Source organism: Rutidosis leptorrhynchoides, chromosome 8, assembly GCF_046630445.1.
Source record: "Rutidosis leptorrhynchoides isolate AG116_Rl617_1_P2 chromosome 8, CSIRO_AGI_Rlap_v1, whole genome shotgun sequence".
Taxonomy (NCBI): Eukaryota; Viridiplantae; Streptophyta; class Magnoliopsida; order Asterales; family Asteraceae; genus Rutidosis; species Rutidosis leptorrhynchoides.
The window spans coordinates 105,558,898-105,573,250 of NC_092340.1; positions in this window are offsets into that span (position 1 = coordinate 105,558,898).

A 14,353-nucleotide genomic window follows, 5' to 3' on the forward strand; every position below is an offset into this window, starting at 1 on the left:
ATTCTAGATGACTTTCTATGGGATCCGGTTAAGAGCCTTGAAGTGTCGTCAGCCGAAAACGTAAACCGGAACGTTAAACGTCAATTTCTCGCGTTTTAATCTATATAAATTCTAATAAATTGAAAGTATGTTTAAAACATAATAATTATATAGTATATTTATTAAAATTGATTTATATTATGTTTTGGCTTGCTTGATCATAAAGTGTGGTTTGTTTCAAGTGCCGTTTAAACGTACCGAAGGCCCGAAACGCTAAACCGATCGTTAAACGAAACCAAACGTTAATTTATTAAAAACCCAATAAATTAAATATTTCAAAAAGTTATTAATTAATAAATTTAATTATTAAAATAAACCCGAGCGTTTCGTTGCTTAAAAAACTATTATCAAAATCGTATCGTTTTTTTTTCGTATTTCATTATTCGAAATATTTATTTGAATTAATATCAACCCATATCAATTATTAAAACCCTCCGAAGATCAAGTACGCATTTAATACACGTAAACGCATAATAGCTAAATAATCGCCGTTAAATAAACTAACGGAAGGTTAACGGAAGTAACGGAAAAATCAGGGTTGTTACATTACCCACCTGTTATTGAAAATTTCGTCCCGAAATTTTAGTGAACGTCCGCTGAAGTAGTTTTCTCGGAAAACAGTTGTGGATACTTCAGTCTCATCTGATCTTCACGCTCCCACGTGAACTCTGGTCCTCTCCTCGCGTTCCACCGAACTATAACGATAGGGATTCTGCTTTGCTTCAATTGCTTGACCTCACGGCCCAAGATTTCGACAGGTTCCTCAATGAAATGAAGTTTGTTATCGATACGCAGTTCCTCTAAAGGAATAATCAAATTATCTTCGGCTAGGCTCTTCTTTAGATTGGACACATGAAAAACGTCATGAATACCGCTGAGTGCTTGTGGTAGTTCCAATCTATAAGCTACCGGTCTAACTCTCTCAGTTATCTCTAACGGTCCAACATATCTAGGACTCAGTTTTCCTCGTTTCCCAAATCGTACGACACCCTTCCAAGGTGATACCTTAAGCATAACTTTGTCACCAACTTGGAACTCTATGTCCTTTCGTCTAACATTGACGTAACCCTTTTGACGACTTCGAGCCATTCTCAATCGTTCCTGAATCTGTAGAACTTTCTCAGTTGTCTCCTGAATAATCTCAGGGCCTGCCAACTGACTATCTCCCAACTCGCTCCAACAAACGGGAGATCTACACTTCCTTCCATACAACGCTTCGAAAGGTGTAGCTTTGATGCTCGCATGGTAGCTGTTATTGCATGAGAACTCAGCTAGTGGTAAATACTTATCCCATCCATTTCCAAAATCAATGACACACACTCTCAACATTTCCTCAAAAGTCTGAATAGTTCGTTCGCTCTGGCCATCCGTCTGGGGGTGATATGCTGTACTCATATCTAGACGGGTCCACATTGCTTTCTGTAATGATTGCAAAAACCTGGAAGTAAATCTGTTGTCGCAGTCTGATATAATGTATATAGGCACTCCATGCCTAGAGACAAATTCTTTAATGTAGATCTGAGCCAACTTCTTCATTTTATCAGTTTCTCTTATCGGTAAGAAGTGTGCGAACTTAGTGAGACGATCCAAGATTACCCAAATAGTATCGTGACCTCCCGCCGTTCTCGGCAGTTTCGTAATGAAGTCCATGGAAATACCTTCCCACTTCCACTGGGGAATCTCTGGTTGAGTTAATAATCCTGATGGCTTCTGATGTTCAGCCTTGACTTTAGCGCAAGTCAAGCAATTCCCTACATAAGTAGCAATGTCAGCTTTCAAATTTAACCACCAATACAACACCTTCAAATCCTGGTACATCTTATCTGATCCCGGATGAATTGAGTATCTCGACTTGTGTGCTTCCTCCAACACTAGTTCTCTCAATCCACCAAACTTTGATACCCAAATCCGATTAGCAAAGTACCGTGTTCCGTCCTCCTTGACGTCAAACTTCTTATCCATCCCTTTGAGAAATTCAACATTAACATTCTCTTATTTCATGGCTTCTTGTTGTGCTTCGCGGACTTGTAATGTGAGATTCGTACGAACAACTATGTTGAGAGTCTTAACTGTAAGAGGTCTATTTCGCTCTTTTCTACTTAAAGCATCTGCCACAACATTCGCCTTGCCCGGATGGTATCGAAGTTCGCAGTTATAATCGTTAAGTAGTTCCATCCAATGTCGCCGTCTCATGTTGAGCTGCTTCTGATCGAATATGTGCTGTAAACTCTTATGGTCAGTGAAGATTGTGAACTTGGTTCCAAACAGGTAGTGTCTCCACATTTTAAGTGCAAAGACAACAGATCCTAACTCAAGGTCATGCGTAGTGTAGTTCTGCTCGTGAATCTTTAACTGACGCGATCCACAAGCAATAACCTTATTTTGTTGCATAAGCACGCAACCCATTCCTTGACATGAGGCATCACAATAAACAACAAAATCTTCACTTCCCTCGGGTAGAGACAATACTGGTGCAGTTGTTAACTTCTCTTTCAACAACTGAAATGCAGACTCTTGCGGTTCTGACCACTCATACTTCTTGCCCTTATGAGTCAACGTGGTCAATGGTCGGGCTATCTTAGAGAATCCTTCGATGAATCTCCGGTAGTAACCCGCTAGACCCAAAAATTGCCTAATCTGCATTGGCGTCTTTGGAGTTTCCCAATTCTTAACCGACTCAATCTTTGCTGAATCGACCTGTATTCCATTGGCCCCTACAACATGGCCAAGAAATTGTACCTCTGGTAACCAAAAGTCACACTTAGAGAATTTTGCAAACAACTGCTCTTCTCTAAGCATAGTCAATATCGAACGTAGATGCTGCTCGTGCTCTTCTCTGTTCTTGGAGTACACCAATATATCATCAATGAAAACAATGACGAATTTATCTAGGTATGGCTTACACACACGGTTCATGAGGTCCATGAACACTGCTGGTGCGTTCGTCAAACCAAACGACATCACTGTAAACTCATAATGTCCATAACGTGTTCTAAACACTGTCTTCAGGACATCAGCTTCTTTGACTCTCAATTGGTGATACCCGGATCTCAAATCAATCTTCGAATAACAACTGGATCCTTGTAGCTGATCAAATAAGTCATCAATCCTCGGTAGCGGATACCGATTCTTGATTGTTAGCTTGTTCAATTCTCTGTAGTCGATACACAATCTCATCGACCCATCCTTCTTCTTAACAAACAGGACCGGAGCTCCCCAAGGCGAAGAACTCGGTCTAATAAATCCCTTGTCTAATAACTCTTGCAATTGACTAGACAACTCTTGAAGTTCTGGGGGTGCAAGTCTGTACGGTGCGCGAGCCACCGGTGTCGCTCCTGGCACTAAGTCTATCTGAAACTCAATTCCTCGATGCGGTGGGAGACCAGGTAATTCCTCCGAAAAAACTTCAAGAAATTCCTTAACTATAGGAACGTCTTCGGGTCTCCTTTCTTCTGGTACAATTTGGCTTACATGAGCCAAGAACACGTTACATCCCTTTCTTACATACTTCTGGACCTTCGAGTAATTAGTGTAACTTGACGGGTGTACTGATCTCTTCTCCGTACACCATTACCGTCGGTGGAAGGAATTCGAATAGCCCTCGGGTCATAGCTGCCTCGGTTGTATCTTCAGATAACCAGTTTGTTTCAACCACGAGGTTAAAACTTCCTAGTTTAATAGTTCTCTAGAGTACACGTTGTCTAAGGAAGGTACAGGGTTATAAACATTGCGATCAAACTTCTCTAGCGTAAGGCTTCTCTCAGCACCGGTGTTGACAGCATATATAAACATTATGGTTGATGAGTGAGGACGTGACGAATTTCATGGAAAACGAAAATGAACAAGGTGTAATGGCAACTGAAACAAAATTGATATTTAATCGAAAAGGGTTCGTACAATCTCCCAGGCATGTGTGTCTCGTGGGAAAACAGTTGATGTGTAGTTCACATCGATGTGTTCAAAGTTGGTTGGTAATGTTTGTGGGTATAATGAAAATGATTGTCGCTTAAGAATAGTATGTTGGAATAAAATGATGAGGGATATGGTAACGGGTAGTATTACTAGTAGCAATGAGTGGTGGCGTTAGAGATAAGTAGCGAGGGGTTATGATAAGCAGTGATGATAGCAGTGATGTATAAGTTGTTAGATAGCATGCTCACATCATAAGTATATGCACATGTACTCTAATGCACCCAATAAGGCATAATGGTCTTCAGTTGGTAGGCTCGTGTTGGAAAACAAAATCATGGATGGCGGATGGCTGAATGATAGGTAAGTTGGTAATCGAGTGGATAATATCTACTACGTATTGTGCGGGCGGTTATCAGGAATTCCTCCTCTAAAGACGTATCAGAAATGAGTTGTGATGCACTTAGCGAGTAGTAAAACGCGGAGGTGTTAGTACTGTTGAGTATTACTTAGTAGTGGTAAGCAGTAATGAGTAGTAGCAAGTAGCAAGGGGTAGTAGTAAGTAGTATTTAGTAATGCCAAGCAGTGAGAAGCAGTGATCAGTCGCGACTAGCAGTGAGAGGCAGCGTTGAGTAGTAGTTATCAGTGATAAACGGTACTGAGTAGTGGTATGAGATGACGAGTGTGTTCGAGTAGTGTCTTAGTAGTGACAAGTAGTGATTGGTGGTGAAAGACAGTGTCTAGCAGTGATGAGTTGGGTCAAGATCACAAGTTACTTACAAGCTATATTACCAATTAATTTGCACATGGTAAGTTTCTTCTCACATTCGGAGTTATACGATTTGTGTTTTAAACGTTGTCTATCCAGGTAACCTACTTGACTCGGCCCCAATTCCTTATTTCGTGATGTCGGAACTTCTATATGAGTTACCGTAATGTAACCCCGGTCATTACATTACACTATCTCACATATCCATTCGACATCACTCCATAAGTTCAAGATAGCGTAGTCAACTTAATTTAGTTAAATCTGGCTTCGTGTGTACGTATGTGTTTCGTGATATAGTATATTTAGTCCAAGTTCATGTTGTATGGTATAAGGCATATATGTATGTAGTGTAATGTGTAGCCCTACATGTAGCATTGTGAAGCAAATAGTGCAGGTATGGTGTATAAAAGTCATCCAAGACACACAGCTATAGACTAGACTTCACTAATGCGCCCTACGGTTAGACACACTAATGTATCCTAGTTCCCTATAGCCAAAACTCTGATACCAAATGTAATACCTTACATTTGGGGTAAAACCCACCCAGTGCCTTTCCTGCGAGCAGGGTGACCACTGAGCGTACCTCAGACACTGATTTTACGGCCCACATCTCTGCCAAGCTGGCCAACCCTTAACTGCAAGGGAGCGCAAGGGGTAAGAGCCAATGCTTCGTCACAGGTTACACTGTGAGAACCCCCTCTACGATTAACCCACCCAAAATCGTTGCCGTTAATCGAAACTGAATCCTCGGAACGTTAACCGGTCATGCTTTGGATGCAGTTAAATCAGCTCTGATACCAAATATAACACCCCGTCAAATCCCTTTAACGGAATGTTAACTCTGGTCCCAGTGCTTGGCTTGACTTCTACGTAACAACAATATTCTACAGCGGAAGCAATTAATACCTGAGAATAAAACACGCAAAACGGGTCAACAATAATGTTGAGTGAATCTACAGGTTTAAGATAAACAATACAGTATGTTTAAGAAATAACATTTCGAAAAAGTTTACTAGTGAAAGACCACCAAAGTTTAATGTTAAAGTTTTTACACAACACCGTTTCTCGTTTCAAAAGTTTGTTGACACTACCATGTCAAATTTCAATCATATGTAGACAACACCCTGTCAAGTTTTATCTCATTTGCTCATAAACCATAGTTTAAATATCGTTGTATAGTATCTGAAAAACAGTTATCAGAAAAATAGTTTAATTTCCTTGACCACGAGATTCTATCGCTGCATACACCGAGCACCTGAATACTAGCATTAACCCGAGTATAGATGCCACTATACCCGCCTTTACCTCCTAAAATGTTATACACCTGTACGAGTGTATTTAATGTTCAAAATAAATGCACCACTGCTTTTATAGTGGGTGAGGTTGTCAACCTAACAGATCCGTCCATCTAAATTGTGCTTACACCGATGGTATTAAAAGTATTCAAGCTAGAGGCTTTGTGTACAAACTCAGTATGCATATGTGTAGTACTCATGTCAATATAAAAGTAATTGAAAATGTAAATATAACAGCGTGTATTCTCATCCCTGAAAACATGTAAAAAGCGGGTTTGTAGACTCACCTTTGAATAAGCTCGGAATGAAAGACAAATTACTTGTACGGTTTAGACCCGAGTAATGTAACCTAAGTATACGTATGTAGGTTGGTCAATATATGTATCTTATATAAGTGTGATTTCATAGTGTACATTGTCTTATTGCTCGACTCGACGCGTTTTAAAGTAAAAGTCAACTATATCATGCAAGTCAAACAAAGTCCACCGAAGTCAAACCGAAAGTCAAACTTGGTCAAAGTAGTCAAATAAAGTCCACATCAGTAGGTTCATGTCAAATATTGGTCAACATGTCAAACCTAAGTCATACAATACGTTTTAGGTCATGAATGATCATTTTCACAATTTCAGTTTATCGTTGTGCACCAAATCCATGAACACGTAGCATACTTAGCAAATTATCTCATAGTACAAAATTCACATAAACATGGAAAACTCCAGATCATAAATAGACTTAAAATTGATTCCAAAAAGTCTGGCCAGGGTCTCATACGATAATTAAAAGTCAGGAATCAGAAAGGATCAAGTTCAGGTTCGTTACAGAAATTTCTGCTCGCGCGTCAGTTTTTAAACATTTTTCATAAAATATAAAAAATAGATTTTGATGAACGGACAATTGCTATCATCTTGAAACATCTGAAGATTTTAGTGATAAAATAATCAGAAGCATTGCTTTAGCCAATTCATACAGTTTTGCAAAACATTACAGACTCTCCAGTTTTTGAACATCAATCGAACACATCACAAAGATAAGCATATAACTCATGGCAAATCACGTTCTCGCAAGTTTGCATACAAATGAAACATGTCAAGGAACACTTAGAATAACATATTCCAGAAGCCCAAAGTCTAAATCAATTCCTAATTCGTTCTAGCAATTTTTATGTAAACTTAAAAACAGATTCAGCATACTTTACAAATCAAAACTTCGTTTTATCATATCGGGAGCATTACATAACCTTTCGATGCAAATATTTAGTCTAAATTGCATAACTTTTCACAAGGAATACAGTAGTACACTTTATATAAACTAAAACACAAAGCATGCAACTCCTAAAATTCGGATTACATGTGAAACCCTAACGAAACTTCGATTAACCATAACTTAAGCATCCGGTAACGAAATTGTGATGCCCCGTACAAAACCATCGTGTACGGATCATCAACAACATGATCATTACAAGGTCAAACACTATATGCTATTTCAAAATACGTTTACATTCATGATAAAAGGTGACGTCATAACGAACGTCAAGTGTTTTACAACCCAAGTATGCTTCTATGAACGGAAGCAAAGATAATAGTACGTGACCCTTAGGTCGTTACAAATCATAGTTTCAAAAGTAAATAAGTTTGAATGCAAGATAAACAGTTCATGCAGTGACATCTCTAAAGCAGCGGGTGTCTACAGCAAGACTAGTACACAGCGGAAGCAACTTTAAGCACCTGAGAAAAACATGCTTAAAAACGTCAACACAAAGGTTGGTGAGCTATAGTTTAAGTATAACAGTATGTAAGGTAGGCCACGAGATTTCAGTGCTAACAAGAGCGTTTCAAAACAGTATGATAAAGTATATGTTTAACCGTGGGTACTTGGTAACTAACTTAACGTTTATACCCCCTGAAAGTACACTTGGCAAGTGCGTATGTTTACGAAGTATTAAACACCCATTAAATGCTAGCACTACTAGCCCGAGTGGGGATGTCAAACCCTATGGATCCATATCTAAGATTCGCGTTCACCGGTTCAAAAACCAATGACTAAACGTTACCGAGCTAAAGGGAATGTTTATGCCGTTGTATAACCCACACATATATAAAGTTTAAGTACTCGTGCCAAGTATGAAAAACGTAAAATGCGCATGTATTCTCAGTTCCCAAAATAGTTAAAGTAAAAAGGGATGCTATAACTCACAATGATAAAGTAGCGTTAAAGTATGACTCGGGAAATAAGCAAGTGTGTAGGTCCGGGAAGTCCTCAACCTAAGTCAAATAGTACTAAGTAAGTAAATCATCTCAAAAGGTTTAAATGTACATAAATTAGTTCTTAAAGGTCATCATCATTCATCATCGAACAAAAGGTGTAAAGTAAGTTTCGTTCATGAAAAGAGTTTTAAACAAAGGCTGAGTTCGGTTAGTCACCACGGCCTCTATACCTACTGAAATAAGGTGAGACCAGTGGCCATGGCTCTGTAAATGAGTCCTATAGTTGTGGTAAAAATTCCAGAAGCAAACTCATCTTCGTTTGGCCGTGGCGACGGTCTAAGTGCGAGTAGGTCAGAATTTTCAGCACAACGTTAAAAGGACATAGTGACGATCGGAGGGCCATAAATCCTAAACCGTAACTCGGATTAAGACGAGTCCTAAATGAAAAGTTATCTACTCAAACAGAGCTATCTGAAAATCATCTTTACAGTAGCCCAGGTCGTACGGGTCAGACACAGAAACAGTAAAACAGTAGGTCCGGTGGGTTCTTGGTGTTCGATGCTTATCACGGTTCTCATCCTTGATGCATATAGCTTCAATTGTACAACTCGTTGATGTGTTTGCATTATCTTGACCAAGGTTTCACCATCATAAAACTTGTATAAGTCCAAGACATGTAGCACAACTCATTTAAGTGTTGCAAGTGTTTTGATGAACCAAAGTTACATCAAAGTCTTAGATCCGACACATACATGAACTATAAAAGTAATATTAACCAAGTTTTGACTATGACACAAGTGTAAGTCTAAGACATGTAGCACAACTCACTTAAGATTTGTATGAAGTTTGATGAACCAAAGTTACATCAAAGTCTTAGATCTAACACATACATGAACTTTAAAACTAATAATAAGTTACAAACTTGAAAGTAAACTTATGAAATCAAGATCTTAAGTTGTAGAACATGGTTCTTAGTTAGATCTTGAAGATCCTAGACCCAAAAGTCTAGATCTAACATAATTGTACAAAGTCATAATTAAAGAAAGCTTACTTACATGTTCTTGAACTTTCAAGTTAACTTTTAGTTCAAGATTAATGAGATCAAAGTTAACTAGTAACACTTGACCATTTAAACCAACAATCATGAATTTAAAGTGCTTAATATGAGAAAATAAACTAAGTAAACAAATAATAAGTTCATGGGTTTCATACTTTAAAGATTCAAGCCAAAGCTTGATCTTTAAGGAAAGTAAACTTTAAGTTTACAATCATGATTCATAAGTAAGATTTTACAACCATGAACTTACAATCTTTTAACATATTAAATGTAGAGCATAACTAGAAAGTTTAAGCTCTTGTATGTTCTTGTAAATACAAGATAAAAGAAGAACAAACTAGCAAGTTTGATTCTTGATAATAAGTAAGTAATGACCATAAACAACAACTAGTAAGTAAGTAACAAACAAGAACAAGTGATGATGATGATTATGTGTATTATGGTTTCGGTTTTTAGACAAGGAAAAGAGAAGGAGTTTGCTCATATTACTTACAAGACTTGAGAGAGAAATGAGAGAAATGTTGCAAGTATTTTGTGTGTGTGTGTGTGTGTTTGTGAATGAGAGAATGAGCGTGAGTAAGTAATGAAAATTGAAAATAAAACTCCCCTTGTTAACACCAAAACTGACGGCTAGGGGGATCAAAAGGGAGGAAGGAAAAGTCCATGAGGTTCTAGCATGTTAAAGCTTAAAAAGTTGGTTAAATGAGGTGGTTTCATGGGGATTAGGTGGTAACTAGATTCAATACCAAGTTATATCATCTAGTTTAATCTTAAGTAATACTTACATGTAGTAATGGGCTAATAAGTCCACTAAGGAAGTAGGGTGGGCTTTTTAAGTCCACTAACATTAATTAAAGTCCAAGTTCAAGTATTTAACAACTAAATCCAAATAAAGCCCAAGTAATTAACTAATAACCTTAGTTAATTAAAATGATTAATAAAACTTAATCATGAATGTAAATAATATCTAGAAATATTATTCGTGTAATGTACGTGTGTCACAAAGACGTTTCGGGCATTTAAAGTCAAGTATGATCAATCATGGTAACAAGTAAATGTAATAACATACATTCGTTAAATCACAAGTATTAATAATAACAATTATTAATAAGTAAACGTTGGAAAATCCAGGGTCGTTACATTACCCACCTGTTAAAGAAAATTTCGTCCTGAAATTTTATGCTGAGGTATGTGGAGGAGTCGGGAAGAGGTGAAGATACTTCAGCATCATTTGATCCTCTCGCTCCCAAGTAAACTCAGGTCCTCGTTTGGAATTTCATCGTACTCGGACGATCGGAATCTTGTTGCGTTTCAAAGTTTTGATCTCACGATCCATAATCTCAACTGGTTCTTCCACAAAGTGGAGTTTGTCGTCAATTGTAAGTTCTTCCAATGATATGATAAGTTCAGGTGCAGCAAGACACTTCTTCAAGTTTGACACGTGGAAGGTAGGATGAACTGAGCTCAATTGTGCTGGTAGATCCAAACAGTAAGCAACGGGTCCAACACGTTCCAAGATTTCAAAAGGACCAATGTATCGTGGGTTCAACTTTCCACGTTTTCCAAAACGAATCACACCTTTCCAAGGTGCAACCTTCAACATTAAATGGTCACCGACGTTGAATTCAAAGTCTTTACATTTAAGATCGGCATAACTCTTTTGACGGTCACGAGCAGTCTTAAGTCTAGCTTGAATCTGAGCAATCTTCTCCGTTGTTTCATGGACTACCTCGGGTCCGGTGATTTGCTTTTCACCTACTTCGGCCCAACAAATAGGAGATTGGCACTTGTGGCCATACAACGCTTCAAAAGGTGCAGCATTAATGCTCGAGTGATAACTGTTGTTGTACGAGAATTCGGCTAACGGCAAATGCCTTTCCCAGGACTTTCCAAAATCAATGACACATGCATGCAACATGTCCTCCAAAGTCTGAATAGTTTGTTCACTTTGCCCGTTGGTCTGTAGGTGATATGTAGTACTCATATCGAGACGGGTTCCCATGGCTTCTTGCAAAGAATGCTAGAATCTAGAAGAAAAACGGGGATCGCGATCTGAGATGATCGATAAAGGTATACCATGACGAGATACAACCTCCTTGATGTATAATTGAGCAAGTCTCTCCATCGTATCCGTCTCCTTCATCGCTAAGAAGTGTGCAGATTTAGTAAGGCGGTCAACAATAACTCAGATGGTATCGTATCCGCCCACCGTCTTTGGTAGCTTGGTGATGAAATCCATTGTTATCCTTTCCCACTTCCATTGCGGGATTTCCGGCTGTTGAAGTAACCCAGAAGTTCTTTGATGCTCGGCGTTAACTTTCGAGCAAGTTAAACACTTACCAACATAAGTCGCAACGTCCTTCTTAAGATTCGGCCACCAATACTGTTCTTTAAGGTCGTGGTATATCTTGCCCGCTCCAGGGTGAATCAAATATCTCGATTTATGGGCTTCATCGAGTATAAGGTATCATAGATCTCCATAAAAAGGTACCCAAATTCTTCCGACATAACATCGGAGTCCAGACTCCCTAACCTCGAATTGAGAGACGAGTATGTTCAAATGTTCATGAGATATATTCTCCTCCTTGAGAGCCTCATCCTGAGCTACTCTGATCTGGCTGTTGAGGTTCGAATGAATGGTGATGTTCAGTGCCCTAACACGAAGAGGTGTCGTCCTCTCCTTTCGGTTTAAAGCGTCAGCTACAACATTAGCCTTGCCAGGATGATAACGAAGTTCACAATCGTAGTCGTTCAATGTCTCGATCTATCGTCGCTGTCGCATATTCAGTTGCTTCTGATCGAAGATGTGTTGGAGGCTCTTGTGGTCGGTGAAGATAGTGCTCTTAGTCCCATACAAATATTGTCTCCACAATTTGAGCGCAAAGACAACGGCTCCAAGTTCGAGATCGTGAGTAGTGTAGTTCCGTTCGTGAATCTTCAGTTGTCGGGAGGCATAAGCGATAACCTTTGATCGTTGCATCAGAACACAACCAAAACCACTTTTCGGCGCATCGCAATAAACAACAAAGTCGTCACTGCCTTCGGGAAGCGATAAGATAGGTGTGGTGGTTAACTTCTTCTTCAAAGTTTGGAATGCTGATTCGTGTGCGGGATCCCAAATGAACTTCTTGCCCTTGTGAGTCAGCGCAGTCAAAGGATGTGCAATCAGAGAAAATCCTTCAATGAACCTTCGGTAGTAATCGGCGAGACCTAGAAATTGGCGAATGTGAGTTGGAGTAGTGGGGGTCTCCCACTTGCTGATAGCTTCAATCTTGGCGGGGTCAACTTTGATACCCTGGTCGCTCACAACATGACCCAGAAATTGAACTTCCTTCAACCAAAATTCACACTTGGAGAATTTGACGTAAAGTTGCTCTTGTCTCAAGAGTTCAAGTACTAGTCGGAGGTGTTGCTCATGCTCTTCTTCGCTCTTAGAGTAGATGAGGATATCATCTGTGAAGACGATAACAAACTTATCCAGGTATGGCTTGCAGACACGATTCATGAGGTCCATAAATACGGCAGGTGCGTTTGTCAAACCGAATGGTATCACGAGAAACTCATAATGACCATAACAGGTTCTGAATGCAGTTTTCATCACGTCACTTTCCTTCAACCTCAACTGGTGATAACCGGATCGAAAATCGATCTTTGAGTAAACGCTCGATCCTTGTAGTTGATCAAAAAGATCGTCAGGATACCGATTCTTGATAGTCAATTTGTTGAGCTCACGGTAGTCGATACACATACGGAAGGATCCATCCTTCTTCTTCACAAACAACACCGGTGCGCCCCACGGCGAGAAACTTGGTTGGATAAATCCACGGTCAAGTAGTTCTTGTAGTTGACTCTGTAATTCTTGCATCTCGGAAGGTGCGAGTCTATAAGGTGCGCGAGCTACAGGTGCTGCTCCTGGCACTAAATCGATCTGAAACTCTACGGCTCTCGGCGGCGGTAATCCAGGCAATTCTTCAGGGAAGACATCGGAAAATTCGTTCACAATTCGAACGTCGTTCACACTTTTCACCTCGGTTTCTACCGCTTTCACATGCGCTAGGACAGCAAGACGTCCCTTCTTAATAATCTTTTGCGCTTTCACTCAACTAATGAGGTTCAGCTTCGAGGTATATCTCTCTCCGTAAATGATCAGTGGCTCACCATCTCCTTGCGGTATACGAAGAGCTTTATCTCCACAGATAATATCGGCCCTTATCTTGCTTAACCAATCCATACCGACGATCACGTCAAAACTTCCCAATTTGATGGGTATCAAATCAATTTCGAAATCTGCACCAGCTATGTTGATAATAGCTCCTCGACTAATATGGTCAACTTTCTCAAGTTTTCCATTGGCAACCTCGACAAGCATACTCTCTTTTAACGGGACTAATGACCAATTAATCTTATCGCAAAAATGTCTACATACATAAATTCTATCGGCACCAGTATCAAATAAGACAGAAGCTAATAGATTGTTGATAGTGAATATACCTGTTACCAAGTCGGGATTCTCGCGTGCATCCCTTGCATTAACGTTGAAAGCTCTACCACGGGGTAGTCCGCCGTCTTTTCTTTTGTTGGGGTATGCATTTCTGAAATGGCCCGTCTGTCCGCATTCGTAGAACTTTTTCGGTCCATTGGTGTTCGGCTTCCCATTCAAAGTGGTGACCTTGCAGTCCTTCCCGATATGCCCAGTCCGTTGGCACTTTTCACAAACAACATTACAATACCCAGTATGGTGCTTGTAGCACCGCTTGCATTGTGGTAAGGTTCCCTTGTAGTTCGAGTTTGAGTTTGTGTTCGGATTGGGGTTTCCACCGTTGTTATTTCCTCTGAAACCCTCATGTCATTTCACCGGGTTTTGCTCATAGGTCCTTCCCCTATTGTTATCCCATTTGCGCTTTTCACTAGTACCCGCTTCGGACTTAGAATTCTCCGGTTCATCGATGATGATTTGTTTCATTAAAGTATGCGCCATGCGCATCGCCTCCGGGTCATTTGGTGGCTTGGACGAGGTGACGTTTCCTTTAATGCTCTTAGGAAGTCCCCAGAAGTACCTTTCCATACGCTTGAATTCTGG